The 5,510-nt window shown below is 40.3% G+C and overlaps 1 long non-coding RNA gene across 1 annotated transcript in view; it reads left to right on the forward strand.

Moving 5' to 3' along the window:
* Positions 1-5,510, forward strand: part of LOC111531147 — a 19,082-nt gene extending 13,572 nt beyond the window's left edge. Inside the window, exon 4 of the long non-coding RNA XR_002728153.2 lies at positions 1,535-5,510. This is a non-coding gene — a long non-coding RNA (uncharacterized LOC111531147). The remainder of the gene's footprint in view (positions 1-1,534) is intronic.

Consider the following 5,510-nt stretch of genomic DNA (forward strand, 5'->3'; position numbering starts at 1 on the left):
TTTTTTTTTTTTTTTTTTTTTTTTTGTATTTTTTAGTAGAGACGGGGTTTCACCGTGTTAGCCAGGATGGTCTCGATCTCCTGACCTCGTGATCCGCCCGTCTCGGCCTCCCAAAGTGCTGGGATTACAGGCTTGAGCCACTGCGCCCGGCCTACAGTTATATTTTATAAAATACCATTTATCGCTGGTAGTTGAAGGTGATTCAGAGTAAGATACATATGGTTTTGAGTATTGTATATTTAGACACCAAATTTGGAGTACAGTGCTACTTCTGTTTATTTTTGTTTCTTTTTTCTTTTGATAGGAGCTGCAAGTGAAGATACAGTGCTACCTTATTTTTCATTTTTATTTTTTGGAGACAGAGTCTCACTCTTGCCCAGGCTGAGTGCAGTGGTGCAGTCATGGCTCACTGCAACCCCAACCTCCAGGCCTCAAGCATTGCTCCTGCTTCAGCCTCCAAAGTAGCTAGGACCACAAGAGGCACCACCACACCCTGCTAATTTTTTTATTTTTTCTAGAGTGGGGTCTTGCTGTGTTGCCCAGGCTGGTCTCCAACTCCTGGGCTCAAGGGATCTTCCTGCCCTCAGCCTCCCAAAGTGCTGGCATTACAGGTGTGAGCTGCTGCACCTGGCTTAGTGCTACTTTAAAACACAAATGTGGCCAGGCCCAGTGGCTCACGCCTGTAATCCCAGTACTTTGGGAGGCTGAGGTGGGTGAATCACTTGAGTTCGAACCCAGCCTGACCAACATGGTGAAACACCGTTTCTACTAAAAATACAAAAATTAGCCGAGTGTGGTGGTGCATGCCTATTATCCCAGCTACTCGGGAGGCTAAGGCAGGAGAATCACTTGAACCCAGGGGGCAGAGGTTGCAGTGAGCTGAGATCACACCACTGCACTCCAGCCTGTGCAGCAGAGTAAGACTCTGTCTCAAACAAAAACCAAAAACAAAACAAAACAAAAAATGTTTTATATGCAGAAAAGTTTTTTGTGTCATGCTTGTATAAATCCAGCTTTTTTTGTATCGTGCTTGTAATTTTTTTTCTGGCTATTACTGCTTTTCTGATAATAGTACTGAATTTGGTGTTATGGTTGGTCATTTTCTTTTAGATAATATGTAATCCAAAATACTCTTTTTTGTGTGTGTGTTTTTTTGTTTGTTTGAGACAGAGTCACACTCTGTTGCCTAGGCTGGAGTGCAGTGAAGCAATCTTGGCTCACTGAAATCTCTGCCTCCCAGGTTCAAGCGATTCTCCTACCTCAGCTTCCTGAGTAGCTGGGACTACAGGCACCCGTCACCACGCCCAGCTAATTTTTGTATTTTTAGTAGAGACAGAGTTTCACCATGTTGACCAGGCTGGTCTTGAACTCCTGACCTCATGATCCACCTGCTTCGGCTTCCCAAAGTGCTAGATTTACAGATGTGAGCCACTGCGCCCGGGCTATTCTTTTCTTTATATTTTAGATGTTGTTTTGAGTCAGCTTATGCAGAAGTACCTGTCCTAATCTTTCTGTTTTTATTTTGTATTTCTAGGTGTCTCTATGTTGTCTCCTAGAGTGGGTAGTCCTGCTTCTTTTACCCAGTTACTTTCCCTATATTGAATTGTGGCTATCACTTCTCTACACATTACCTCCATGATTTGGAATGGAAAAGGCCACTTTTCTTTTTGTTCTGCCTCTCAAATTCAACACAGAGGAGCTCCTAGGATTCCAGTTATCCTGCCAACATCTCCAGGAAGAAAGAAGCAACTCGCATGGGTCTTCTGCTGTTTGCTTACTTATAAAGACATCATTTGCAAGCTGAAGGCTGAGTTTCATTTGAAACAGGTGCTTAGGTGGTAGTATTTGTGAATACTTTTCATTCCAAGCAAGAAAACTAAAGAAGTAGCAAGTATGGATGACTTCAGGGTTTTAAAAAAATGTCTTCCAGTTTCAGCCACTACCATGATAAGCACAGTTGAGACTGCAGCAGTAAATTCCAAATATGTCTTTCTAATTTGACGTGAAAGATACTAAAAATTTATGTTTGTATATTTAAATCCTGGCTCATCCTGTGACATAGATTTACTGAATAAGAACAAAGGCCCAATTTTAAACAAAAACCTAGGCCGGGTTCGGTGGCTCACGCCTGTAATCCCAACACTTTGGGAGGCTGAGGCAGGTGAATCACCTGAGGTTGGGAGTTCAAGACCAGTCTGATCAACATGGAGAAACCCCATCTGTACTACACATAGAAAATTAGCCGGGTGTGGTGGTGCACGCCTGTAATCCCAGCTACTCGGGAGGCTGAAACAGGAGAATCACTTGAACCCGGACAGCAGAGTTCGCAGTGAACCGAGATTGTACCACTGCACTCTAGCCTGGGTGACAGTGAGACTCCATCTCAGAAAAAAAAAAAAACTTTGGACATAGAGGAGTCGGGGTCAGAGAGGGGAGGATGAGAGAATTTTCCATATAACTCCTTTTCCTTAAGAAAAAGAAGCAAAAATGCCTCATGCAGTGCCATCTGACTTTACAGTGTTTCACATTATATAGTTACATTTTTTTGTAAACGCATAAGATTAACTCTTCCTGCAACCCAAGGTGGATACTTGGATGTTTGATTTTTTTTTTTTTTTTTTTTTGAGGCAGAGTCTCACTCTATTACCAGGCTGGAGTGACTGGCGTGATCTCTGCTCACTGCAATGTGTCCCACCTGGGTTCAAGCGATTCTCCTGCCTCGGCCTCCCAAGTAGCTAGGATTATAGGCGCACACCACCACTCCCAGCCTGATTTCTTACTCTAGATATTAGGTATATTGTTAGGCTGAAAAGGCTGGGACTCAGGTACTTTCCCCAATTGGGACTGAACTTTCTCATCAGAGAATGGGCCTCAGAAGCAATGTTCCCAAACTTGTGGTTGGTTCATCGTGGAAAAGAAACCTCAAAACAAGAAAAATAATTACAATAAGAAATGGATTTTCTTTTTTTCCCACAACAGTTATACATTATAAAGAACAGACTGTCGTAAAAAACTGTCCTTGTTTCCAAATCAGCAGAGGATCATTGTATGTATTGTCAGGTCTTTATATAAGAGTGAAACCTTTATTTATGCTTCTTTGTAAGTAGAGAATAAATTTTAAAACTAATTAGATGAAATTAAGAACAGAGAGTATTGGAACATCTCTGTTTTTCAGAATGTTCACTCAGGTCCATGAATGCTGTGATGCTGGGAACTTAGGGAAGATTCACGAAAATTTGAGAGTGATAAAAATGACCCAAAATGGGAAATGCTGAGCACTCTTACTATTAGTGAGATTGGTCAATCAACCCATTTGAAATGGGTAAAAATTGCTTTTAGTAAAATAATTACATATTATATATAAAATATTTCTTTTTTTGAGACCTACTGAGTGATAAAAGCATAGTAGAAATCACTTTGGTTAAAAGTAACTCAAAATTTTCTCTAAGCTACTTACTCAAGTTTTTAATATTTTGAAATTGTTCAAGACAGAATGGAGCCTACATATATGGGTTCCACTAGTATGTTGAAAATGTCATATCATGGAGAATTTGTACCTTCCAGCTGTCTGTTAACCCATCTTCTCTGTACTTCTGGCACCTTTTTTCGTAGGATCATTTGGCAGGGGTAGAGTACCTGTACTTTTGGCACCATTGAAACCAGCTCTGGCCCACTTGTTTGAATAGCTATCAGACTCAGTGTCTCTATATGTTTTATATTTTTTTCATTACACAGTGGAGAGAACCAGTGTTTAATGCTCTTGAGATTGTTTCTGTATCTTCCATGGTTCAGACCAGATGCATTTAACAAAATGGATATATTCCAGCTGTAGTTGCCCAGTGTTTACTTAATACATCTACATTTTTTTCTTGTCTATTTTGGTCCCCTTGATAGGAAGAGCTATAATTTTAGGCAGGACTATACATGAATTTGTAGCCATGCTTCCTTCCTTTCCCTTGCTCCTCTATGTTAGCTGGCAGTTTTTCTTTTGAAAACAACGGGGTATGTGCAATAGAAATATATATATATGTATATTTTAATACTTGTGGACAAATGTTACAAGTTGTTTAAGAACAACAAAATCACCAATGTCTTCCATTTTGAGATGTGTATAGTTTTGTAAGCATTAGTGCTTGGTAGCATATTGTAGTGCCATGTTAGGGGTTAGTGCATGAGCCTAGTGATTTTAAACTTCAGGATGAATTATTGATAATAACAAATAGTGTAAAAAGAGTGGAAAATCCAAACCTTTTCTTTTTCCATAATGTCTAAATCTGTTATATTCTCCCTGGGGAAAAGAGATTAAGGCCCAAAAGACTCATTTATGAATAGAAATGTGGGGTCAAAATCTGAGATACCATGAGGACATTTCAGCTTCCCATAAGGTATCTGGAAACCAGCTGTCTTTGTGTCTTATGAAACCTCAAGTCAAAATCAGACCCCATTTAATTATTCTGCTTTGCTCTTTTTTGGGGGGGGTTATGGGGGGAGATACTCTCGCTCTGTCACCAGGCTGGAGTGCGGTGGCACAATCTCGGCTCACTGCAACCTCTGCCTCTTGGGTTCAAGTGATTCTCATGCCCCAGCCTCCCGAGTAGCTGGGACTACAGGCGCCCGCCACCACGCCCAGCCAATTTTTGTATTTTTAGTAGAGATGGGGTTTTGCTGTGTTGGCCAGGCTGGTCTCAAACTCCTGACCTCAAGTGATCCACCCGGCCTGCTCTTATCATGTCTTAACATGGCATGTCTTTTAGGTTCATTGTTTTCCTACTCCTTGTATGTCAAGAAATTACATTTTGCATGTGTTGTGGAGATGCTGTTACTTGCTTTAGTGAGTGCTTTTCTAATCTGCAGACCATTTACATTTCCTATTTGCAGCATGCTGTGTGCAAACACTCCATAATTTGGAGTATTCAATTATTTGTTAGGGCTCTTCCTATTTCCAAATGTGCTGAATTGTCTGTTGATGGGATTTTCAGACCTTTTCATGAGAACTGGAAATGTAGCTGGGTGGCACCTACCTAGGTTGCTATGTAATAAGTAGACTCTTTCTCTTGGGTATAGTAAGCCTTAGACAGCTTTCACTTTTATCTACTTTACTTGTGGAAATAAAACAGTTGTTTTGTTCTGAAATAAGAAGATAGCTTTCTGTAGAGAAGGAATTCCTACCTCTAAAAGCTGCCTTGAAAACTCAGAAGTGGCAGTTTTCTGAGGTGATTTTTCAATTTCAGTATTAGGGAGAGTCCAGCATTTGCTGACACAGATTCTACATAACTAATGTATGATAGCAAATGCAGAACTCTGATAATGTGGTGTCTCTTGTGCAGACACAGGTTAGAACAAGTAGACTCTGGCAGCAGATCTCCAGAGACCCAAGTTTAGATTCTCATCGTGTATCTGAAGTAGTTATACTCTTGACTTAAGTAGTTTAGTGCCTGGAAGAATCCATTACTGAAAAGCATTTAAATTAAAAAAAAAAAAAAAAAACTGAAAAGGTAATGAATACAGAA

This window comes from Piliocolobus tephrosceles, chromosome 6 (genome assembly GCF_002776525.5).
Source record: "Piliocolobus tephrosceles isolate RC106 chromosome 6, ASM277652v3, whole genome shotgun sequence".
NCBI classification, from domain to species: Eukaryota; Metazoa; Chordata; class Mammalia; order Primates; family Cercopithecidae; genus Piliocolobus; species Piliocolobus tephrosceles.